The sequence below is a fragment of the Pan paniscus genome, chromosome 13 (genome assembly GCF_029289425.2).
Source record: "Pan paniscus chromosome 13, NHGRI_mPanPan1-v2.0_pri, whole genome shotgun sequence".
Classification (NCBI taxonomy): Eukaryota; Metazoa; Chordata; class Mammalia; order Primates; family Hominidae; genus Pan; species Pan paniscus.
In genome coordinates, this window is record NC_073262.2 from 67,090,236 (window position 1) to 67,117,849 (window position 27,614).

The 27,614-nt window shown below is 35.3% G+C and overlaps 1 long non-coding RNA gene across 2 annotated transcripts; it reads right to left on the minus strand.

Moving 5' to 3' along the window:
- Positions 1-440: 440 nt before the first annotated feature.
- On the minus strand, positions 441-27,575 carry LOC117979402 (uncharacterized). 2 transcript variants are annotated; one of them, XR_004670193.3, is made up of 3 exons: positions 26,655-27,575; positions 13,389-13,515; positions 441-2,467 (listed from the first exon to the last, which is right to left on the minus strand). It is a non-coding gene; the product is annotated as an uncharacterized LOC117979402 (long non-coding RNA). The 2 variants fall into 2 exon arrangements; XR_010109569.1 differs by lacking the exon at positions 26,655-27,575 and adding an exon at positions 21,323-21,479.
- Between the last annotated feature and the right edge of the window lie 39 nt (positions 27,576-27,614).

Below are 27,614 nucleotides of genomic sequence, written 5' to 3' on the forward strand. Positions count from 1 at the left end.
GCCCTTGGCCTCTGGGAGATAGACGAAGAGATAAATGTACATCAAAAACTGCCTCTTATTGGGAAAGTTTCTACTAAGATGTCCAATAGTTGCAACAAGTGATTAATCAGTTTCCTAAATGGTATCAACTCTCCACAGGACAAGCCAGGTTGGAGCATATTACACAAATTATCAAGACATTACTAAATTGTCCAAACAAAGTCTTCATATCTTGAACCTGAAGGAGCAGTCAAGGATATATGTACTGCTGACCAGTACCTACATAGCACGATCTGCTTTAATGATATGAATTACCAAATATTCTAGAGCACCTCCAAAGATTATTTCAAAAAAATCTTGCCCTGATCCTCTCATCCCATGCTGTCATAGATTCATATCCAGAATAAAATTCAATCCATCCAATGGGCAACCCATCCAAATAGGCCATGTTAGACATTTTAGAGGCCCTACATATCCTGAAGATAGGGAGGGAAGAAAGAAGGAACAGAGGGAGGAAGGAAATGGCTGACAACAATCTTCCAACACTTCTGTATGCCTGTCTAGAAAGATTATACGCATGACAAGAATCAAGCTTGGGTATTCCTAAACTGAATTGTAATTTGAAAAATAGCATGTTCATCTAAGTAAGGTCTTATATGAACAAATGCAACTCAAGAAAATGTCCTTCCTATAAGCTTTTAAATACAGAGGTATATATATAGCTATACGTATATATATGTATATATAAGTATATATGCATAATCTTAAGTATCCACATATGATATTTAAATATTTATATATAATGTTAAAATATCAAGTCTCAAAAACCTGTACAACACAATTGTCTCATAATCTTCTGAGAAATTCTACATGCTTGCCTATTTAAAAAATAATTGTGTTCGAATTTCTTTGAGCTTAAAAACCTTCTTCCCGAAATTTTCACTAAGCACAGAACATGTGTAAGTCATGTACACAAAATAAATTAGATGGAAATAGGCATATGGCAAGTTTATATATTTCATAAAGCATAATATATATAGTACATACCTTTCAATTCCTCAGGTAACCACAGAAAAGAAATCTAGATTATCAAAGTGATATTTTTATGTTGTTTATGTCTCAATAATGATGATGGAAACTGAGAAAGACAGGACTCATTCCTTGGATGTTTAAATCAACCGAAACATTCTATTTTCATGGTGTATTGTGGCACAAGTGAGGATATATCCTTAGCTTCGTATATGTTTTGCTAATTTCCCTAGGCTTATTTCTTTCTGTTTTTTTTTTCTTACACTTCCTTTGCACTTGCTCTCTCTCCCTCTCCCTTTCCCTCTCCCGCTCCCTCTCTCTCCTTTTCCCTCTCTTCTAATTAGGCCACTTCTTTCTTCTATCATTCTTGCTCTAAATATACTTGCTAAGTCTATTGCTGCTATTGCCTCTTTTCCACGTTATCTTTTTTTAGGCACAATGCCAGTGCCATTTTTCTTGTGATTTGTGAAAGTCTTTCTTTCCTCTGTCCCTGCCCAGGCCTCCTACCCCCTGCCTAAGCTTTTCCTTTTTCCTCTATTATCTAGTATGCTCTCTGTTATATTTCTAGCCCTTAAAGTTCACAGGGCTCATGAGAAAAGAAAACTACAGCTGTGGTGAAACAACAGAGGTTTGTCCAAAAACTATCCTTGATTATTTGGATCTGGTTTACCGTGTTGCTTCTAAACAATAGCTTAATTGCATGTCTTGAAAAAACATGCAAAAATCAAGCAAAAGCCCTAGAGAAAGTGCTTGCTGTAATGTTTGCTCTCAAGTTTTAGAAACCTCCAATTTGCCCCCATTTCTGCATCCATATGATAAAATAAAGTATATTTACATTTTCTCTTGTTTACAAGGGAAGTAGAACAAAAAAAGCTTCCATTCCCCCGATTATAATGAACTCTCGATACTAATATGACACACAATATATGCCATCTCAATAAGAAATATACACTTAATTTGGATAGGATGTTTGCAGTTTTATCCAGAACACTAGGAAAAAGGTGATTAAGTACCTGATGCCTGAACTCTTAATGACATGCAGAGAATCTCATGAGCTGAAGAAATTCCCAGAGGAAAACTGGAATATAATAGCCAGTTTGGGTTTCTACATGTGGATCACTTCTTTGCTTACATATGCAATGATCTGGAAGTCTTTAATTGTATCAGTGTTGTGTTTTGTTTTACTATAACAACCTTTTAAGTTTATTTTTATTGCCGGTTTAGTTCCTAAAAGCATTCCCTTTACTCCATAGGCACAAGATGCCAGGTGAATTTGCTTCACTACTGATCAGCATTTTTATTTTCATTTCACTGATAAATACTTTCTTACATGCTTTGAAAAAAGGATAAATATATTTAAAATCTTAATAGAGAAATTGATCATTGCAAACATAATTGGATCCCTTGACCTTCTTTCTTTGGTCCACATGCATCCGCAGTAGTGTACTGAGCTGCAGACCTATGGAGGGAAAAAAAATCTTTCTGATTATAACTGGAAACATTTTTCAGTTCTATATTTTCAGAATCAAAATTACAAAAAATGATAGCACTGGGAATAGCAAATTAAGTTCTCTATAAGCTACCGCCAGAAGTTAACAATACAGAGATAGTTAATGCAACTGAACTTCTCAACAAAATCCTTTCGCAAAACCACACCTGACTTAGTCTCACGGGAAAGAAAGGAAGTAGAAAATATATGGATTCTAAATAGATTGTTTGGAAATCAAAGATGAACGGAATAGAAAAAAAATAGAGAAAAAGCAAAAACCAAGGATGCCACTATATAATTAACACTGATGTGTAATCATGAATACAGTATAGATAGAAATTCATACTCTTGAGTCTTTTAAAGAGAAATACTGCTGTGATAAGAGAAAAGGAAGCATTAACACTGACCAGCTTTTGAGCAGTGATATTTCGTCCTATGAAGTTCTGTGAAAATTGCACTTTACCAGTAATATTTAATTGTAGCATAAAACTTAAACACCATTTACTTGATATAAAATCGGGATAGTATGTAAATTAAGTAAGTTTCAATTCATGTCTTCTTACTCACATCTGTTGGCAGTTTAAATAGTTTTAGTGTCATTAATTGTTATAAAAGTGCAAGATTTGCTGTATGCTTGCCACTTAGGACCAAAGGCACAAAAGTCTAATTGAACTAAGTAATTAGTAATTTGTCATTTCCTATTGTCAGCAATTACTTTCCATTAGAAATCCTCACTGAAAATTCTAATTTGAAGTGAGGTTTGCATTTTATTGCTGTCCATCCAAATTAGTTTAAAATTGACAGCTACATTTTCATTTAAAATTTTAAAGATATTAAATATGCTTGAAGAAACTGGAGCATACGCAGATCTACATAAGCGCACGCGCGTGCACACTCACATGTACACATGGGTGTGTGTGTGCATGCACACACTCACATTCATTCAAAGGAAAAGACGGTGAACACCAAAGGAGGTGCCTTTTATTTCCCCAAAGGTGAGTTGCTGTGCAAATATCACATCATCGTTGCTTCTATAAAATTCTAGGTTTCTGATTTTTACATTTGCACACAGACCCCTGAAGTGGTGCTCTCACCTGAACACAGATGGACAAGGAAACAGCACACTATTAGACTTCTTTCTGGGGTTCCAAGCTCCCTCTGGGATATGGCTGTTGGATGGTTTTTTATTTCGCTCTTTCTTCACGCTCCACTAGCCAATCAACACTTTTCCTCTCCTAAGTTCTGAGTACTGTAAAAAGCTAAGGGGGAACTTAGATCAGCCCTTCAAAATAATACTAAGGAGGTGATTTATAATTAGCATGGATCCACTGATCTACTTTAAACTAAGGGCAACTCAGTGAGTCAAGCTTATACTTAGCTCCCTTTGTAAAAGTCAGAGCACCACATGTTGTCCCAACTAGGTATTCTTCCTCTTTTAAAACTTAACAAGTCTGTTTCCCTTAAAGTAAAGCTGGGTTTCTTTAACAACTAAACTAGCTTTCCAATTTTCAAAATTAAAAATATAGAATTAAACTTCACACACTTTTTTCTCTACCCCATTGTTTAAATCCTAAAACCGTATGACAAATCTTTAGCTGGAAGGTTTGAGTTAATATACATGTACACAAATGTCCAGTTTCTTAGAAGAGACTAACAAAAATTGCTTGGGGAAAAGCATACTCGTATTTATGATGATAAAGTTGGCAATGTCCATAAATAACAGATCTGATTTATTAGCCTAGAGTTAGAATTACATTAAAGGGCAAAATACAATGAAATTTTACAATTACATGTCTAATAATTGAAGAACTAATAGGGTGGTGTTTAATGCATCTCTATATTAATTTAAATGATATGGTTTACTAATTTTTTTCCTAAGTTGTATAAATGCTTAAATTGGCTTGTAACACTGGAAATGGTAATGAATTTCTCTTATTTTTTAAATGACATTCTAATCATTACTCTAAATTAATATACTTTTACAGAACAAATTTTCTACAGTTACCCCTTTGGTAACTAACTACATATAGCACACATCTGTAACACTTAAGTGAACATTAATCAGTGCTAATTTACAATCAAATTCCAATGGAGAAGCAAATTATGCTTTCTTGAACATCAAAAGTCTTTATCATGACCATTATAATGAAGAATGCCAGAACATCTTAATTATTTCTGCTTATAAATAATGTTTTCCACAAACCTTAAAAATGCGGAGTACTTCAGAAAGAGAAAAAAAGCTAGTCTCATTATTATTTAGTTTCTACTTAGTGCTAATCCAGTTCATTTCATTGAGTATCTTTCTCTTTCCTTCATTATAATAGAAAAAAAGATCGCCTGAAAATTCACGAGCAAATTTTTCCATTGGGCATACTGTTTGCAATCTTTTGAAATAGCTTTAAGTATTATGACACTGCTGCAAGACTTTGCTACATAAATCTAAGATTGTCCATAATATTCAAGTTTTATGTGAACCAAAAATTATTTAAAGTGTAAAATATTTGCTTCCTTACATGTATCACATTTAAATAGATTCATAGTTCTAAAGTAATATGCTTCACAGAAGAAAAATAAGTAACTGACACATAGAAACTCTCATTTGGCTCATTCTAAAAATGTGTGTAATTGCCAATAAGGCACTGAAAATAAGAGAGAATTAAATTAAAAGTTCAATAAACACTGATCAATATGCTTGTAAATACCAAGTCTATAAAATGATCTTCCCTTTAAATGTAATTATACCACAGGTACATGTTCTGTATTTTGGAATTTGGCTGATCATTTTAAAATCTACTTAAATTTGTTTCTAATAGAAACATTCCAGAAATCTAGAAAGGCTGCCCAAGAAGATTTCTTTTTAAAAAAGAAAGAAAGAAAAAGAAAACAGCAGCCTGGATTCTCTAGCTATCGCTATCTCCTGGTTTAGCATTAGCTCACAATCAGCTGAATAAAGAAGTCATCCCTGTCTAAGATGTAAATAAATCACAAGCCTCAGTTACTTTACCACTAGCTGTTTGTCATTCAGGAAAATAATGGTTAATCAATGTCTAATCAATGAAGATGTGTAACATATTAGTTTGCAGTCCTTCATCATCCTATTTTCTTCAATTGCCTGGGGGTTTGTGTTCAGTACTTACAGAATCGATTACAATTGAGAATGATCATTCAGCTCATGTTGAGAGCTGTCAGCTGTGCTTTCCACGGGGCAGCTTTACTCTTGTGTTTAATATGAGATGCTAATATTTAGCTGCATCTGACAACCTAGGTTCCATGGTGGAACATTTTATGAGAAGTGCTTAAGTAACTAATTGTATCACTACATGTCACTTGATGAAACTAAACTTTTCCTGACTTCACAATAATCATAAGCATTACTGGCTTGCTGTGGAAAATTAAAGAGAAATAGCTGCCTGCTTGAGTCTGATCATGCCTGCAGGGAAGGTCTAAGAAAGGCAACTACCAATGACGCCTTTATAAATAACTGCAGGGGGTGGAGGGGGGTGATGATTCTACAATTTCATATAAAACAACATTTATAAGGATGCTGTATCCTCATGTGCAAGCATCCTTGGATGCCCACAATACCTCACAAATACCATGAGAAAAGTTGGACTGCAGACTCTTGATACACTTCCTTTAAGAAACAACCTTTTCTGACTCTGCCCATTTAAATTCCAAATAAAATGTTAATTGCCTGACAAGCCCGTTTTCCTTGTCATTTATAAAAATGTATACATCCTGAATAAAAAGTGGGAGAATACTTAAAAGAGTAGGAGAAGAATCTTGATTTTAACAACAAATAATTTTCACGCTACAGAGTTCTTTGCTTTAATTGCTGTTTTTGTGATTTGTTTTGGAAGTTGGGCTGATGACAATCACAGAGCCCAGTGTTAAAAACTAATAATGATATAGTATTTCATTCGAAACATTTTTGGATCTTGATAGTATTGATTTGAAAAAACAAGTTTAGGCCTCTCATTGTTAGTATTAGTTCCAAGAGCACCCTCTAGTGCCCACAGCTTTGAAGAACCCTGTGGAAGGCAGAAAAGTCATTTGTATGCAGCTCAAGCTCATTGACACTTGCTTTATAGGCCAATATTAAGAACCTTTAAAAAGTATATCTGTCATCACAAGTGACCTAAATGTGCTCTTAAACTTAAAAATGTTTTAATATTATTCTGTGATCAAGCATACTGAAGAAATTTAAAATGATCTAAGATTTTCTTTAAGTTATAATAGTGCATTAACTTTATTAGAGTATTGCTTCAGTAATACATTGTCAAATTTTATGGATATTTCAGGACATGTGTTAATTGTATAAATTGCTGGAATAACTGAGAAAAACTTAACTAATGACAACACCTTAAAGAAAAAGGTTACTTCACACCCAAAGCCATAGTGTACAATGAAAGATTGAATTTACATTGTTTCCAGTAACAGTGAAAAAGAAAAAAAAAAAAAAAACTTTATCTCTGAATTCAAATTTTTAATTAATCTTATTTGTTTTAATCAATACCAGTTGTAAAGGTGAGCAAAAAAGACCCTATCAAATGATTAAATGATCACTTTTGTTTGCTCTCAGTTTTAACTCCCTTCATTTCACAAATAAATCACATAATAAACCTGCGTACAATGGGCCTGCTGAAGAAATGAAAGAGTATCTGTAAAACACTGGTTTTGTTTATATTTTGAAATAGAATTTCATGGTTGTAAATAACAAATACAGGAAAGACATGTGTATTCAATTTTAAATCACAGATACATCTTTCCAGGTTGGTGTACTAAAGATGTAGTAGAGGAATTCAAAATTATGGATTTATAGTAATGCAATCATAAATGGCATTTATAGAAACAAACTACTTAGTTAACCTGACCTAAAAAACAAAAATCTCAGCCTTTAAGTACATCAAAACTGCCAAACCAACATAGTTTGTGCTTAAGCACACAATAAGGAAAGACTGAAGACAAAATTGCTAGAGGCACCGAATTCCAGAGAAATTCCCAACCCACAAAATTGCTATAATTTTATCAAAATATACATGATAGTGTTTTCCTCTTTTACACCCACATTTCTTATGGAGAAACAGTTTATACATTTACATTCTGAGATGTTTCAGCAAACTTAGTTAATTTCTTATGTATCTTTCTAGTGACAAATAGAATGTTTGGAAAGAAAATAAAGCTAACACGTGCACAATACCTCATAGGTAAGTCTCCAGATTGGGCATTAAAGTATCTGTTACCTCACATAGAATCAGATCAAGCTCTGAATTAAACGTGGTCAACATTTTCTAGAAGTTACTTTTTTTTCCTATCACTCACTTTGCTTAGAATATGGGAAAACCTGTTAGCCGGATGTCTTATAAGCTGGGTTCGCATATCTGTGCAAATATTTATAGTCTTCTTAAATTACCTTTTTACCATCAGCAGTTCCTAAATCAAGCACATACACTATAAAAGGCAAACCAACAAAGAAGTATGTAAAAGATCTTCATCTACCTCTGCACGGCTACCAGGGGAGGTGAGCTTGCCCCACGAATGCCTACACTTTGATAGGAGAACTGTGATAATGATGAAAAGTTAATAGATTTTTATCTATATGAACGTGATGATCATAGACCTTGTTATTTTTATTATTTTTAAGAAGGGAATTGGTGCTGCATGAATATGAAGGCATATATTCACAGAATTTCTTAGATTTATAGGTACAGGAGCTACAAAGACTTCTCTTCTTTCTGAGGTAGATAAATTGAGTTCCATGCAGTTTACTACGTAGGGGTCTTTCAAATGAGACCACAAAACCTCAAATCCTTCCTCTTCTGTGTGGACATTAAAGACCTCATAGCAATTTTCATAAGAGTAGGGGTTTGTCACCATGCCACTGGGCAAATTCCTAGGACTTACCTTAAAGTCAAGCAGCCAGCTTCTCTCCACAGGATTTTAGTGTATTAGATACCCTTGAAAAGTTCAGTATATTTACTCAATTTATTTAAAATGTTCTCCTAATGGTTCTGAAATATATTTTTAAGCAAAAAGGAACCAAAGGTCTCCTTAGGTGAAGTTACAGTAATGTTTGTTACGTGAAATCAAACTTCCTTCCAAAATATTTGATTAGTCCCTTTTGAACACAAATGCCTACAGTATTAATTTTATTTTAAAAACAAAAACAACCAACATATAATAAAAAAATCTTATAATCCATGATCCATGCTTTCTGATACAGGTAATGTAAAATAAATGATATAATCTACAAAACAATGACAAATGAAAGACTTGGAAAAGGTTATGGTTTGACAAGGTAACATTTTTGAAATCTGGACACCAATCAAATTGATGTAACTATTGGTGATGCAACACTCTCTGACACTAAAGTCTTTACCACTGTCTAAAACATATAGAAGAGCCTATTGTGATTGCTTAATGTCAGCTTTTGTTCATAAGCTCTTTCATAAAATTGAAACCAGGAAAATGATTTAAAGCAGTTCAATTTGTCTATTTACCTTAATCTTTAACTATTCCCATATGTCCGGCTACATGATGTATGACTCTTCATAAACCAATTTTTCAAAGATATACACGACAGAAAAAAGTCAGGCTCCTAACCTTTTATGTGCTGAACTTTTACAGAGCTCTAGAAAACAAAATGCTTTTAGGTTTCAGAAAAGGGAAAAAAACGAGAGAGAAAGATTATTTTCTTTTTCTCTCTTGTTAGTAAATATTTGCATCAGTGAAAGTAGAGCATGCACTAATCTCTAGGTATGTGAAAAGTTCTTCTGGATGTCTCATTCACAGGCATCAATGTAAAGGTCTTTGTTTACAAGTACTACGTAATAAATGAGGATACATAAATTAAGATCATTAAACCCTTACAGGTCCCATAGTTGAGGTAGGAATATTGTGCTAGGTATAATATCACTTAGCAAGGGGGAGGAGAACAAAAGAAACGCAGATTAGGGATTCCTCAGCACAAGGAGCCTGAATCATAATCACAGTAGAACTGATTTAGCTTCAGTCTTAGTAAAAAGCAATAATCATAACAATAATTTAGTCAGAATTGAAATAGAATGTTCTGATTATTTTTCAAATATCACAAGATCATATAAAATTTTAATTTATGTACATGTCTTTGTAAAGATAAAAACAAAGGGAAAAAGTAGCATTTTGTTCATTCATGTAAAAAAATATTTGCTGGGCACCTATTTTGTGCTCGTTGCTGGATAAACAACTATGAACAGGACAAATTCACAGCCCTGGCCTCCTGGAACCTACTTAGTTATAAACCAGAGAACCCCCTTAAGGAATATTACTATCAGGTTATGATTATGCGACAGTGTAGGAGTGAAATTTTTCTAGTACTTTTAGTCCTCATACCCCCTTCAGCTCAGTCCTTATGCAAAATTTGCATCAGGTCAGTCTTTATGCAAACTTTGTTCTATAGGCTGTGTTATTTTCAATATACACTGTAATTTCTCAGGTGGTTTGTCCAAATTAAAAAATGTAGTCGTCTCTCATTTAAAAAGGGGACAAAACATTAAAATTCTTGTAATGTAGAATGCAGAACAGAGAAAGAGAGTTAGCATTTGTTACACATCTAACTATGTGCCTAGCCCAAATCCAGGCACCTTGAATATATTACATAAAGATGTTTTCATAAGATGCAAGTATAAACATTTGTACTCTGAATATTTACATCTTTCATAAGATTAAGATCACCTAAATCACTTTATAGATTAGTATAGTCTTTATCTTAAAATAGAAGAAATTCCAATAGAAAAACCAATGAATCATTACAATTAACTCTTATTTCAGTATGTGGATTGGTTAACTTGTATTATACCACCATTTCTCCATCTGTAATTAGCCCTTTCCTTACGCAGATTTTGTGAAAAGGTCTTAATGAACCACTGTATTAATTGATAAGCCATAAGATTTAATGCAACTTTCCAAAGTACTTTATATGCTGAAAAAGGTAAGCCTGTCAACCAATACAGAAAAAAATTAGCATTCAAGTTATTATCATTATCAAGCACTTTCAAAATCTAACATAAAAATTGCATGATAAAAATCAATGAGATATTGTCTAAAGCTCATTAGAAAATTTTATTCACAGCACCAACATCACAGGATGATTTTATGGTTTGTCTATGCCATTTGACCAAATAACCATAAATGCCAAACCAAGATTTTAGTACCAGCTTCTAAAGTGTGTGAAATTTACGTCTTGTTTATTTATTTACTATCCCCAAGTGAAACACTGAAAGTATATCTTTACACCTATGTATGTATACACAGACATTATTTACATATATTTACTGTAATTCATTCAAGTTTACTTGCAGTTCATAAAAAACAAATGTAGCTATTTTCATAATTTTGAAAATGAGAAACCTACAACTTCCAAAATAGGTGCTAAGATTCATCTGATGTAGTATTATTTTAATGTACATTCTCAATTTATTAAAGCTCTGCAAAGGAACTCTGAGTAAATGAAGATAACGACATTTTTGTAAACCTAAGTATATTCCAATTTCTGTTTTTTTTTTCTACTAGTAGGAATTCTAATTCCTAATCTTACTCCAACTTCAGATTAACAAAAAAATTGTCATCTTAAAGCAATTTGGAATAACTACATGAATGAAACCAGTTAACAATTAGAAAATGTAAAATTGATATGTGTTTAGATAAAAAGATACTGGCAATTCTCGGAATGTAGGAAAAAGGAAACACATTTGTGTGACATTAGGTAAATGGCTCTAATCTGCTTACTTAGATACCTTGCTACTTATCTTGTTCTACTTATCAGTTTTCACTGATGAAATATAGGAAAAAATGTAATAGAAATCAGATAGACATCACAAAGGTGTGTGTTTATGTGTGACTATTTGTTGCTTGATAATCAGATTTTAAAAGGGTGAAATAGATGAACTATACATATAAAAATAGAAATATTTGTATGTAACTTTAAATTTTTAAGATTTTATTAAATTATTTTTAAAGTAAAATAATTTTAGATACGTTTAAAATACAAATGATTAGATTTTGCTATTCTGCTCATTTGAACTAATACATTTAAAACTATTTCAACAAAAAAAACTCATTTAAAATCGATTTTTTTTAAATTCCTAGCTTTTTTTCTTAATGGCTCTGTTTGAAACTTCAAGTATGCTTGAGAAACTAACTGTGGATCATGTATACAATGTAGGGTCAATGCTGTATTGAATTTCCAGACCATTTTCAGACTACCTTCTGGCAATGGAAGCATTTTGACCACTGACACTCCCTATGGGTATATCTGACTATCCTGGTACAATGCACCATTCCCCATTATTGAATCTACAACAAACTGCTGTAGGTTATTCATTGATTGAGTGTTTAAGTATATTCTTTAGGAGCAAATAGAGATCTAATCTGTAAGCAATCACATAAAATAATGAAAAATAAAACAGCAGAATTCCCGCGTCAAAGATGCTTCAAGCTATAGCACTTAATTATGTGCATTCTTTGATTATATTGTGTCACATTCAATAAAGATATACAGGAATTGTATTTCATTATATCACCCTAGATTCTTCTCAGTGCTTCGTTGTACCATGCAAGGGAATTAAGAAAGCATCTGCCAAACCAACCATATCAATTTAAAGCACAATTACTCTCTTTTTATACTTATATTTTTGGGGGGGAGGCCTGGATCAATCACAATATTCACCAGAATGTTTATTTAACCAATAAAGATACAGGCAGTGATTCTATATTTTCCAATACATGTAAAACTAAATATCAGGTAAACTGTTTCCAGCCTTGACATAAACGTACACAGGTGCTTGAGTCTTCATTCATCTTATCTAGACTGTATTTTAAGAATAAGCTTAACGACCCCTCACACAGTCTTCTTAAACAATGCAGAACCTGAGAGTGTGTGGTGGCATGTGTGAGAGAGCAGACAGCTCTACATCCCTTCACAGGGTCCCTCTGTCAGTGTGTATTTAGGACAGCTTTCTAACATGAAATCAGCTCAGCTGCAGTGTCGATTTCAGAGGTTTCTGAGAGAGACAGAAAGGGAGAATGCTTCAACTCCTTAAAATGCATTTGCTATTTCTCTTCTCTGAAAGCCTGAAAGTATTTTCTGATTTTTGCAAAGAAATTACTTTTGAGAATGTCTGCCATACCAAACTGATTTCTTCTAGTTTGCGTTAGCTTGGTAGGTTTTGAATATTTTAACAAATACACATTTAGAAATGTTTAAGAACAGAGGATAACACATAATACATGCACACTTTAAAAAATATATAAAATATGTATACCTTAATACTTGGCATTTTCAAAAAAGAAAGGAAGAAAAATGGGGTGAAAATATTTTTTACAATCATATGTCACATAATGCTTTATCTTATTTTTTAAGTGTATTTTTAGTTGCCTAAGTCTTCTTTGTTTTGTTGTGTTCTACTGTAAGCAAAGTACTCATTAAAGCCACCATCTGTGTAAAAGAGGGAAGAGAAGCTCAAAGTGTTAATATCAATAAACATAAAAATCAAAATTTTATCTAGATTATTTTTCTGAAATGCAACTGTAGCACTGCTTTGATGTCCATGCTTTTATTTACTGAATTATTTTCATTTTAATGGCAGCATAGAAGGCATATGGAAGAAGATGTCACTTTGCAGCCTTACTAATATAAGAGTTCAGTGAAACCTGGAGTTTATTCCAGCTAATGAAATGCTTCAGTATTTTGAGAGATTGCTAAATGTGGAAGTAGTTTATTTCTAATAAAACATTTCAGTAATATTGTTCTTCAAGTGGAAAATAACCAGAGAATAGAAAACAATTTTAAAATACAAGCTAACCAACAACAAAGAAAAGGAAATGCCACGGTCAATGTCACACTGCTACTCACCTCTCTGATCAAGTTTGTGGAGTTCTTACAGTGTAATAATTAACGATCCAAGTCAGTTAATCTATGTGATTATGCTGTAGGGACTTGAATGAGTAAAAAATGTGGCTCATTCACAAAGGACTTCACACTACAGAACAAGAACATAGAAAGAAAGTCAGTTCCTTATAAAATAGTAAAGGAAATATACTTATGATGTGAGAGGTTAAAAAAATGATTTCATACTATTTACTAGCAATCTTCCCTCAAAGTTATGGACAGTTTTTAAAGTCTTTTTTTTAAAAAGTGAGGAGTAAGTGTAGTGCAAGTATTTTTTACAATCCTTTTTACAATGAATATGTAAAGTTTAATTTTATTCTTTGGTAAGTTATTCTTCTGGTTGTTTAGGTTTTATAATGATACTGACAGTACTTTCAATGAGCTCAAGCTTTTACTTATATATCATACTTTTATGGATTTATTACTACATATATTATATTGTTAAAAATGCATATATTTAAGCAAGATACTCAGAAAGGCATTGGGGCACTCTCCAATAATTTTTAATAGAGTCATTTTGATTCCTCCAAGGAAATGTCTTTCTTCAATTTAAGAAAGACTCTTTCTCTGCTAAAGGTTAATACATAAAGAAATGTCCATTATCAAACAAAATTTTAAAAATTCAAGCTACCAAGGAATCTCAACTAACATTGTCTTACCAGAAATTTTTGTTAAAACTATACTTATACACTCATAACACTGGATTATTATCTTTTATAGAGAGAGAGAGAGCGCCCTTAGACTATGACAGTTTTAAAGACTTGAATAATTATTTCATTCAGATCCTAATTCAGAGAGGAATATGTAGGAAATTTCCAATCAGTATTTGTGGATGAAAAAAAAAAATGGAAGGAAAGAAAAAAAAGAAATATCAAAGAAAGGATGGGTAGACTTGAATAAGGGAGCTAAGTAACAGGAAAACCCAAAAGAAAAGTAGTAGTATAAAATGTATAAAATTATTAAGTTAAACAGCCTTTACTATCAGATGTGGAACAGCATTAATCCATAATTAAGTAAAACAAATGTAAATATAGTTGCTGGGCTGATAATTTATCCATGATTAAAAATTTCAGCCTCAAATTTGTTGTTAGATAAGGTCACCTTACTTCATTATAATTCCCCAAGGAAACATTTTAGGAAGGTAAGTTTATGTTTTTGTTTCTAATAAAGAGATTGCATTCCACCTCTCCCTGCCTCAGTTCTGAACCACATTGTCATAATTAAGATTTCCTCTGCAACAAACTCCCATAAACCATAAACAAATCACCCCCTGGGAAACCACTGGACAGTAGCAGCCACCAGCAACACACCTAGGCTCAAAATCCTGTGATATGGTTTTGCTGTGTCCCCACCCAACCTGTAGTTCCCATAATCCCCATGTGCCCTGGAAGGGGCACTGTAGGGGGCAATTTAATCATGGGGGCAGTTACTCTCATGCTGTTCTCATGATAGTGAGTGAGTTCTCATGAGATCTCATAGTTTTATAAGGGACTTTTTCTCCTTTTGCTGTGTCTTCTCTTTCCTGCCATCATGTGAAGAATAATGTGCTTGCTTCTCCTTCCATGATTGTAAGTTTCCTGAGGCCTCCCCAGCCATGAGGAACTGTGAGTCAATTAAACCTCTTTCTTTATAAATTACCCAGTCTCAAGTATGTGTTTATTAGCAGGGTGAGAACAGACTAACACATCCTGTCACATGGGGAGATTCTACTAGCAAGTGTCTCAGACTGACCTCAAGTCTGACAGAGAGAGTTGCAAACATCACCAATTTCTGCTAACAGAGTCTATCTACAACAAAAGAACAATCCTCACATATGTACAATATGGAAAGGATTACTCCTGATGACCTCAAGAAATATATTCTTTTTCATGCATTCATTTTTGAACTACAAAGATTAGCAGGGTCTTCCTAAAGTTCCTTTGAAATTTTAAAATTCTTAAACATCATTCAGTTGGAAATGGAAGTTCTATGTACTAAACTTTTCTGGTAATAAGCAATATATTTTCTTCTCAAAGCTAACAGGGATTTTAACTCTACCAACCATAGGACATGGTTTACATTATGATCTACAGCAACCATCTTTCATTTGGCATAGGTTCTGAATGCATTGCCTGAATTTGCATGACACAGCTCTCTTGAGCTTTAAAAGTTAATAAATAATGAATTCCAGTGTACTGTTATACAGTGAACCTATTATTATTGTAAAAAGTAAAGACACTACAATTATAGAAAATAAAGGCTTGGAAAACAATTTGGGGATAATTCTACAAACTCAGAGAAGGAAGAAAAGACACCTAACATGTTTACTTCTATGAAAAAAGCAGAGTGGAATTTAATTGTATATCTGAAAAGGGAGGAAGACTATTTAATTTCTCTTGAATCTGCCTATTAGCAAATTTTAAAACAAATTGGATAATTTATAATATAAAATCATTTATTAACCTCTATTATTTATGTAAGTCGATTATATTTGCCTTGAGAACTGGGCATCTTTTCTTTCTCAGTATAAGGGCCTAATGCCATGTACATACACACAATATATCTTGCTGAATTTGTTGCATTTGTTTGAGTAGAATGAGACATTGTATAGCTTTCATCTAGTTCACAAATGATGATAATGCTAGCTAAAAACAGTGAACAAGATTTTGAGAATCTGTTTGTGAAAAGAGAGAGATTGAAAGAAAATGATTAGCCAGTTAAGCCTTAAGCTTAGCTGAGAGAACCTCAGTAAAAGAATTCATGCAGGTTTATTTGGTATTGACATATACATGTATTTCCCTCTCAGCTGGAATGACTCCAGAAGGGTTGTCATGGTTGGTTGAGTAAATAATACATGCTTTAAAAACAATTATAAATCTGTATTCACCTGATGGACTTTGTATTCATTCCAGTCAATTGGGCATATAATACTCGTTTAAAAAATAAGTACATATAATGCATTAAAAACTGCTTAAACGCCCATTTAACCGGAGGGGCCAAAACAGCTCTAAAATGGAGCATGTGATTAATGCTAATGGAAGTTATGCATATGTAATGAAAGGAGAACCCCAAACCCTTTTAAAGAGGGCTATGACAGGAGAATGACAGCTGGGAAACACCACGATTTGCAGCTTCTATTGCTTTGTAAAGCAGTCTCTGCCCTCATAGCAACCAACAACTTCCAGAGTGGTGAATCTTGGGGTTCAAGGCAATAAATGTACTGATATTTAAGGTAAAACAATGCTAAGGGGAATGGCAGTAACAGCCTGATGATAAATAATGCAGCGCTGTAATTGGATTGCATCTCCGTACTTAAACAGCTATTCACTGATGATGGCTCCCATCCCACTCAAAGGTCTTACCCAAGATTCCTTCTTTATAATATCAAACACAAGAAGGACATATTTTATGTTTTTAATGAGTGCAATTCGGAAATAATCTCACAATATTTTAGGTTCACGATATTTTCCTTTTATAAAGGATGAAGGAAATAAGCAACAGTTGGCATAAAGAATAGAATTCTGGCTTATTTCTCTTTTGATCAGAGTTTCAAGAAAGTATTTTTCAATTAGTCACATGGAGGGTAAGATTTGGGAAGCAAATAAAGGTCTGCCTGTCAACAAAATTGTTTCTCCATTAACCCTTCTCCCAGCCCCCACCTCCACCAAAAAAAAAAAAAAAAGTTTGAAATTATCAGTAGAAGTGCTTTGTAGGGGGTTGGGTTCAGATGATAGAAACTCACTGCTGAAAATGCAAATACATTACCTGGACAAAATATGCATCAATTCATTAGTGCTCCCCAGCCCATAAATTAACTTCGCAGGTGAACTCTTCAGGACCTAGGGAAACTGGTCCTGTATGACAACAAGGCATAGCAAAGAGCAGTTCCACTGGGACAAAAGGAACAAGGAACATATATTGTACTTTGAAGTAACACAAAAGAATAGACTGTAAGCAATCAATGGGAAGAAGGAAAGGACTGGGCTGTGTCAAGGAGTCCTGAAAACAGACCTCCATGGTCCCACCCATTACTTTGCTGATCTCTTGCAAAGTAATATCACACTGGTAACTACTAGAGTTCCACCTCAAGTCTCAGTCTCTTTTCCATTTCCAATATTAATTGCAGTAGTTTGAATGTTGCTATGGTGTGAGTATCTTGAGGGCAGGGACTTTGATGTGTAGAGCATCTTAGATATTAGTAGTAGTAGTAGTAGTATATCGGTATTATTAGTATTGCCAAGAAGAATATCTGAAATGTAAGAGATGCTCACTATGTATCTGTTGAATGAATGGAGTGAATAAATAAGTAAATATAATAAAGCTTTCCATAAGCACAGGATTAGAACTTAATTTCAAAGTCAAATGATGAGCTGGCTTCCTACTTCATCTTCTAAGGTAGAATGAAGACAATTTCACCTCTAAATAGATGATTTGACTAAGTAAAAGCTTCCACATACAAAAAGGGAAATATACAGTAGAAAATGAGTAAACCAGCTAGCAGCAAGAAGGGAAAAGAGAAGACCAAAAAGAAACAAAAAACCCTAAGAATGTCTTAAAGTGCCATTGACAGAACAGAGAAATGACCCATAAAACAAAAGTCTCTTAGATTTCCTTGAATCCAGGTCTATTCTCTGCAAAGAGTGGCATAGTATGTTTACTAGTTTTGTATTCCCATGAGATAAATGCTGCCTTCCTAACTGTCAAATACAGTCTTAAAATAAATCCCTATAACCTGACCCTGGGCAAACTAAAAGTCTCAATCCTCTGAGAGTCACAAAATACTGAGTCCCATGCGGAAGGCAGAAGTGTTTCCTTCCAAACTCTTTGCCCACGTTATCACCTAGGTACAGTGCAGCCTTGAAGAATCTCACCACTTCTGCCTCTTTCTCTATAGTCGTCTAAAGGTAGGCCCCAAAATGTGAGTTGGTGGTGGGTTGGAAAGGTGATTCCATTTTATCTCCCATCCTCCACTATCCTCCCTACATCATACACCAAATCTCTCCTCTCTAGTGATCAAATAAAACTCTCAAATGAAAGGAAACAAACCAATACTGTGGAAGTGGATGGCGAGGGGAAGCACAGTCATCTAAGAGTAACCTGCCAAAAATTCCTATTCTACATATGTCATTTCATGTAGTTCTCACCACCTCCCTAAGAAGGTATCTTCATCTTTGATATGTGGAAACTGAGGCTAACTTGAGAGATTAAGTAACTTGCCCAAGAATGTATTGTCTCCCATGAGTCAGCACTAGAAGCCCAAGGTTCAACCACGAAGACATAGCCCTTGCCTTCATGAAGCATATTAGGTAGAGAAATGGAAAAATAAACAAGAAAAATTAAATATACTATAGAAGCACCTAAGGGAACTTCTAATGCACACCTGGAGAGGCAGATAAAGTGTCGGCTACATTGAGATCTAAAAGATCAACTGGATTAAGCCAAGAAAAGAGGCAGTGAAGACAGTCCATGTGGAAGAAATGATATCTACAAAAGAGTAGATACATACAACCTAGAAAAACTGCAAGGGTGAAAAGTTGCAAAAAGTGCTACTGAAGAAATCAATAGAGACAAGCTCTTGCAGGACCTTGTAGGTCACAAAGAGGAATTTGGACCCTATCCTGGGAACAATGTTAAACTGTTAAAGGGGTTGAACAGGGGTGAGATACGCTTATATTTGTGTTTTGGGAAGACTTCTCTGGCCGCAGTGTGAAACAAATGGATTTTTAAAGAGAAAGGAAAATAATTTAGGTTGAATTAAATAAATTGTCAATATCTGAGTATTTTTGTCTGACAACATTGACAATTTCATATGGTTCAGCCTAATGGTTACACAGCTGTTGTTTACACTAAAGCAATGGTAGGGAGAATAAAAAGATGTAGATGCCTTTCATACCTTCTGTAGCTATTTATGAGAAGACAGATAGCACTCAAAGATTGATTGAATATGCTAAGGGAGGCAAAACGGAGCACCAAGAATGACCCCCCAAAAAGCTTCTAAATAGAGCAACTGAATAGATAATGATGTCAACCATCTATGTAGAAAAAGAGGTGAAAGAATTAGGAGGAGAACATAAACAAGTCAACTGGTTGGAGGAGGTTACGTATCCCAAGAACTCTCCATACAAAGAGTAGAAAAAAATGCCTTAAAATGAAAATTCTGAATTAACAAAATAAAACTGAGTTTAAAATGGGTAATATTGTTAAAGGGTCTATCAATGCTTATATTAATAAATAAAACCCTTAAGCTAAATTGCCAATCTCCATCTTTCCATAAAATAGGTATCCTTCTTAACTGAAAAAAAATAGGCTTTTATTTTTGCATGGATTCATAATCTGACCTTCTCCAGATTGTCAAAGCCTAAGAAATAGCTTCAAGACTATAGATTAACCTTTATAGGGTGTACTTGACATGAATTTTTAAGAGATATAGTGTCTTCAACTAAATGATCTCAATCCAAATTTAAGATTCAATCAGCATTAATGGTGGTATTAGAAATGATAACTTCAATTATAAGCATAATGCATTTTCCTTTGGGATATTAATTTATGTAGAGTACTCAGAGTTTGCCCTGGTATAGTCATACTTCAAACCTCCTTGTGACCAAGAAAAGGCATTTGTGCTAGTTTGATTAGCTAGTTTGATTATACTAGATAAAATATAATATTTTCTATGATTAATTTAGATAATAGCAAATGTTTAAAAAATAATGTTACATAACTCATTTTCCAGAAAGTTGTTTTTCTAATTATCTGAGAAAAAGGATATAGGTTGAAATTAAAACAGATAAGATATGGAATTCATAAAAGTAATCTGTGATTTGGTCCTCACGTGAATTTTATATTCTACTCAATCTATAACTTTAAAAGGAATAGCTATAAGAATATTGTGCTACATGAGAATAAAATAAGCAATTTCCCTCAGTATTCTTTTTCATCATTTCACTTTTTGAAAGAAAAAAGTTATCTAAGGAGATATGTGACTTTAAATCTATAAAGTAACTTTTAAGGTTGTTGACAGCTATTTTTAAAATGAGAACATTAAGCATTCTCTTGAAAATGAAAGTGAAAGTATCTATAACATCAAAATTATCTTAAGCTGAAAACTCAAATGTAAAATCTTCTTCTCTTGGTAATTTAGAAAAAATGTATATTATTAAAAGAAATTTCCCTGGGGACTTTGTCAAGGTATACTCTAGAGTACAGTATATAGTATACAATAAAATATATGGATTGATATCCATATATAATATCTCTAAAAACACATTAAATTAACATAATTAAAAGTTATTTTAAAACTTTAGAGCCTAGAGTGTTAATAATTACATGTGCTAACCGATTTTTATATGCCACGTGAAATATATCTGTTGCGCTAGGTACTTAGATGTAGGTGTAATTATAATTCCCATTTTACAGATGAATAAGCAAAGCTTGAGGTTTAAGTTACTCATCTGAGTTCTCCCAGCTAAGGAGTGGCAAACACCATTTGCATGCCTCTAAAGCATGAGCTTAACTCTAGCATGCTATGTATTAACTCTCTAGGAAGATGTAAGGTGACCTCCCTCTTATCATTATATTTATTTTAGATTAGTGTGTCTTTTCATTAGTAACATTTAACTAATGGGGCAGAAAGTGGTACTCAACGGTGAAAATAGGCTACACTTCTGGCTTGATCACTGAGTTTATACCAATTGGATCTTTTTTTTTTTTTGAGTCGGAGTCTTGCTCTGTCACCGGGCCAGAGTGCAATGGTGCAATCTCCGCTCGCTGCAACCTCTGCCTCCCAGGTTCAAGCGATTCTCCTGCCTCAGCCTCCCAAGTAACTGGGACTACAGGCGCATGCCACCATGCCCAGCTAATTTCTGTATTTTTAGTAGAGATGGGTTTCACCATGTTGGCCAGATTGCTCTCGATCTCCTGACCTTGTGATCTGCCTGCCTTGGCTCCAAAAGTGCTGGGATTACAGGCATGAGCCACCGCGCCCGTCCTGCATCATTTATCCATTCAGTTTTTCTATCTGCAAAATGAGAATTAAACTGGATTAAACAGGTGTACCATTCTAAGTACTGGTATTTCTGATGTTGGTATTGATGGTTATGTGGAGTCATCATATAATTTTAAGCATTTAAATTAAAAGCCCCTCATTAAAACTTATTTTAAATAGTTCAATATAATATTCATACATCCAAAACACTTTGGTGGGTACTTCGAGAAAAACGGAAATCAAAGGCAGTCTATGCTTTCCATGATATAACAATCTACTTGGAAAGATACAAAACACATGCAATCAGCATAAAACTGCTAAGCAAAATACACAAACCAGTACAAAACAATGTAGTAAAAAATATCCACCCAAGAAATGAAGGCTAAGGAATAAAGCAACAGGTGCAGCTTGGAAAGAGAATGTGAAGGATGTGTTTTAACCCAAAGAATTAAGAAAGTGATGAAAATGATGCTCAAAACGAAAAGGTAAGTAAGCATAAAAATTTGTATTTGGGGCTAAGAAAAGTGTACAAGAAACAAGAGCTGGAAAGTGGAGCGAGGGAAATTGACAGATGGCCTGGAAGATCACACAGCAGATTTAAAGGAAATAAAAACAACTTTGTTTTGACTTGGTTCTTCAACTTACTTTTATAATTCAGGGAAACAAAAATTCTAATCTAATATACCATTTGCCCAAAGTGTTTGCAATGAGCACCTGTCAAATTAATGTTTTTATAAGTTACTCTATGAATTTTACTCTACAATTAAATAGGAGGACCAAATCCAAATATTTCCAATACAAGTTGAAAGGTGGGTTTTCTTAGCCCAAAGATTTCTTTAAAAAACAAATATATATATATACACACACAAAAGCTTTTAAACAAAAGCTACATATGTATAAATGTATCTTTTGATGTTTAGAGCTTAAAATACACATTTTTCTCCAGCTCTCTTCAATGTGGTCTTAATGCTAGTTTTATCTTTTGTTTTAATTTAATCCCCCTTGTGTAACTTTTAATGCTTCTTGCAAAATCCAACAATTCAATCTGGAGCCAAAGAAATAAAACCTTGATGACTCTTAAAGAGTTTAAGATTAATTCAGGAAGAAATTACCTTGGTTAGTCATGCCTATTCTTATTAGTATCCTGAAGTTTGCTTTTGCTGAAGAAGTGGTGAGAGTTTGATGTGAAGCCAGGACTTAGTGCATGATGCACATTTGGTTTCTAATCACTGAATGCAAGAAGATAGAATAGCATTTGGAAGGATGATAAGGATGATATTATTGTACATGCTATCAAATAATAGCAAATGAGATAAGACATTAATGTGCATGATAAACAGAAATGAATATCATTCTTCCTGGTTAGATTATGTCAACGAAACAAGTGAATATTCTATGGTTCAGAAACAATATAAGTAAATTTTTAATGGAAGCCTACATATAACTGTCATAAATGTCTTTGTGAGTCAGGATATCGTGAGCAACTACTCAACATCAAGACATCTATTACGTTGGGGAACTTGTAATTGTTCTTCCAGAATATGCTATGAACACTGCCGTGTTTATCAATTAATCATGCAGTTACTGTTATGCAAACCCTCTGCCAGGTGAGCTGTGAGTGCATCTGCATACTGCACATGAACTAAGAATGAGAACACACACAAAAAATGGTCTTTTTCTTAACCTGCTTCCTCTTGTTCAAAGCAAAAGGCACCCAAGCCAGTTGAAACTCTGAATTAAGAATATTCACATGTGTATGGAGAGAGTGATTGGCATCTCCTAATATCTGCTTTATTTAGTATCAAATAAAAAATACTTCTCATATTTTTATAAATGTGTTAAAAAAAAAAACCCAAATATCTATTTAGCAATCATTATATGCCAGATACTATGCCGAGTGCTTTGCATAGAACTTCATTATTCCTATCTTAAAACTATTGTAGTTGTTTTCAGCGATGTCCATATTGCCCACTGGGGATATTCGGCAATATCTGGAGTCATGTTTTGTTTTGTTTTGGTTGTGAGAATTTGTGGGCAGTGGTTGTTCTATTGACAATTGAGAGGTAGAAGCCAGGGATGCTGATAAACATTCTTCAATGCACAGGACAGCCCCTACATTGAATTGGGGGCTTTTAAATTATCCAGTCCAACAGGTCAATAGTGCTGAGGTTGAGAAATCCTGCCCTATTTTAATCTTGGTTTAACAGATGAGAAAAACGAGGTTTAAAGTAGTTAAGTAAACTGCTCAAGGTCACAAGGCTAATGAGTGGCTGAGTTGGGACTCAAACCCAGCATTGTCCAACTGCAAAAGCCCAGATCCTTGCCATTATCTCACACTCCTGCTGCTTTGCACCTCAGTGTAAAATCATTTGCTTCACTGTACACATATCATAGCGCAGCAAACCTGGTGCCTTGAATCAGAGGCCCTCCATTTTGGTGTAGGTAGAGCTGCTCTCTACCTCTTTGATCTTCACGAGTCATTCAAATTCTTATCAGTAAGCAAGGAACCTACAGCTAGAGGTTTCCTATTTCTTCTTTCTATGATTCCAACCATGAGCCATCTAGAAAGGTTACCTGATTGCCTCTCCGTTTCTCCACCAGGTGTTAGCTTAGGCCTCCCTAAGACTTTGCCCTTATTCTGTTCTGTGCTCTTAGCAAGCAGCAAAGGAGTCCCCAGAGTCGCCTCCTGCTGACTTTTCCATCTGCTCTGTAGAATAGAATCCCGCCTTCAGTTGTGCCAGGGGTGACTTTTTCTTCCTCCAGGGAACAACCCGAACTCCTCTGGGGCAGTAAGGGGGATTTGGCACTGCCCTTTCCCTCCAACTGTCTGTGGAGTATCAGTTATTCTGCAGGGAAGCCACTAAGAGTTCACTCTCTCCTACTCTGTAGTAGTAAAGATTCCTGGGGAGGGGATCCACAGCCTGACCTCCAAACCAAATAACTGAGGACTCAATGTATGTTGCTCAGTTACCTGTGTGCACCCTGGGGACGAATCTACAACAGCCCAACCAACGTTAGCTGGCAGGTAGCTTTGGGGGATTCTCATGACCCCAAAATAGCCATTTGGCTAAACCACAGCATAAGGAGCTATAATTTGTTTCTAAATATAGACTTGAAGTAAAAGAACCAGTATTTTCTATTACATGCCCTTTTAAGGGACCAGACTTCTTTCGGTAGAAAATGGGATAGAGAACATGCAAGAATTGCAGTAAGATATCAAGCAGAACCCAACCCACTAATGAGGACTCCATTGCCTCCTTTTATTGCCAGAAAAGGATTTCTGGCTCTTGAAACCTGCCTATGCGATCCAGAGGTGATTTCCCAGTTGGAATATATCACTCTCACACAAAGATCTCAGTTTTGCAAATAATAGTAGATAGGCAGAACATAGATTCGTCATCATAACCAGGTAATTGAAACTCACATCAGGGCCGGGCGCGGTGGCTCAAGCCTGTATTCCTAGCTCTTTGGGAGACCGAGGGGGGCGGATCACGAGGTCAGGAGTTCAAGACCATCCTGGCCAACATGGTGAAACCCCGTCTCTACTAAAAAAATTAGCCGGGCGTGGTGACGGGCGCCTGTAGTCCCAGCTACTCGGGAGGCTGAGGCAGGAGAATGGCGTGAACCTGGGAGGCGGAGCTTGCAGTGAGCCGAGATGGTGCCACTGCACTCCAGCCTGGGCGGCAAAGCCAGACTCCGCCTTAAAAAAAAAAAAAAAAAAAAGAAACTCACATCAGAATCTAAACTTTAGTAATTTCTTCTTAACCTTCCTCTCCAAGGCATCTCTCAGTTGTGCCCATAAAGATCAAAATTACTCAACGTCAGCTACTTTTCCCTTATCTCCCCCAGACCAGCTTCTCCCTGCTGATGGTTCCAGTCATGATTAAATTCCACGTAGCAGAATGAGAGAGAAACAAGAACACTACAATATCAAGAAACTTGAAATATCTTGTGAATAAGTACAAATAATCTGCATTTTAACTACCCGTGTCATGAAATTGGGCTTACCTTACTCCTACCCCCACCCAATTCTGCCTGGCTTGGCACAGTTTCTGCTTCAGTCCCTTCTGGGGGAAGCAAGGGATTGCTTGTTGGAAAGGTCAGCACAGTTCAGAAATACGGGCATACTCCCCATCAGAAAAACAATCAAAGATGATGAGGTGATAAGAACCCCATTTCTGGCCCTGTTGCTTATGGCACTTGAAGCAATGACATTCTCTGCATCCCACAGACCAGATGGTAGTTGGTGCTGAGTGTAGCACAACTGGTTAGACTTAAAGTGGCCTTCCCATAATCTGAAAGCAAACCAAGGGTCTTATCACAGTATCTTTCTACTCTTTGAGATTCGAATACTGTAGAAATGGAATCAGCTGCTTCTAATGGAGATTTAACCTAATTTGATTTTAAATCATTATCTGTTTTCTGGTCACCCCTATTCAACATCCTACCTGAATACACACACAAAAAAAACATGCACACACATACACACTGTTTATTCCATGTATTTCCAAAGATTTAAGCGGGATGAAAGTGAGAGAGCTAAGCCAGGCTAGAGCTAGGGCAGCTGAAGCTGTCACGGAGCTCTCTCCCCCTGACATAGAAGTCTGCCAAATTGAACAGCCAACTAGCAATCATTTATCTTTTCCCTCATCTCCTCAGAGCAGAAGCTGATGTTCAGGGTAGTTTTAGAATATGGACAGGGGTCTCCACGGCCAAGAAAAGACATCTGACGCTTCCCCCTCCCCTCCCCCAAGCCCTGCTCAGCAGATGTAACTCCTCTAAGGCTTGGATGCAGGTCTCCAGAGGTGAAAGGAGCATGGACCAGCCCACTATGCTGCCTTGCCCACAGCATAGTATAATATTAATTAGTCACCTTCCTTATTATTCAGTCAAAATATGCCAGACTGAAATAAATTACATTCTTAGCACATATTTCACACCCCTGGATCAAGTCTTGCAAGGTTTTTCTTTTATTATTTATAAGATCATGTGCTGTCTTCCTGCAGAAAATGAGATGGTCTGCATGAGGAAAAAGGTAAAAGAAATGCAGAGAAATGAAACAATCAGATATTCCCTAATGATATTTAAAAATAGAAAATTTGCTACTGTTACATACAGCATGTTCCATCTTTTGAGATTTAATGGCTCTCTTGTGGTTTAATGGAGAATTACTTTCAGTAATTGATTATTAAAATTTAAAATTGCTAACCATCTTCATTATTAGATGAGCGAACATGTTATCCTTGTAATTAAAAAAGCCTGAGACTCACTTTCATCCTGTTGACAGAGCGGGCAGACTGTCTCCACACTCAGACTTCATGGTTTCAGGCTTCTTGTTTGACAAAAATAGCCAGCCAGTCATTTGATGATGAAAATGCAGAACATCCACAGAGACTGAGCAGAAAATATAATGAACAAAAATAAAATAATAAAAAGCCCTACAAGCAAATTAAAGTTTTCAGTCCCGACTCATTAAATGCTATGCATCACTTATGTGATATTTCAATGTGCCGGTGCTCAGGTAACACAGGGCGCTGTCAGGTTTTTCTCCAGCCTCAATCAACGTGCCATTTAAAAGCAGCACAATCTCCCAGCACTTTGGGAGGCCGAGGCGGGCAGATCACGAGGTCAAGAGATCGAGACCATCCTGGCCAACATAGTGAAACCCCGTCTCTACTAAAAATACAAAAATTAGCTGGGCGTGGTGGCACGTGCCTGTAGTCCCAGCTACTGGGGAGGCTGAGGCAGGAGAATAGCTTGAACCCGGGAGGCGGAGGTTGCAGTGAGCTGAGACCATGCTACTGCACTGCAGCCTGGCGACAGAGTGAGACTCCGTCTCAAAAAAAAGAAAAAGAAAACAGCACAATCTTTCCTCCTCCAACTGCAACAGCATTTCCCCTTTGACATTTAACCTCAGATATTTACCATTATAAATTTTTGGTTTTGGCAACATATTACACGAAGTGGACACTGGAAAAATCCAGTGTGGTTCCCTGTTCTCTTGAATGTGTATAGGATGTCTCCAGCTTCTTGTATGGAGGGCTCCAAGGAGTAAGCCCCTGCCAAGTGAAAAGAGCCCTTCCTCAAAATCCCTCACTGTGTCCACATACTGAGAGATGCAGCTTTATCAGTCAGTTATCCACACACCAGGGGTGAGGGATTTGTCTGTGTGGGATCTTGCATTTCCTTGAACGTTTTCATCATATTAGAGTGTTCATTTTGTGAAGGCA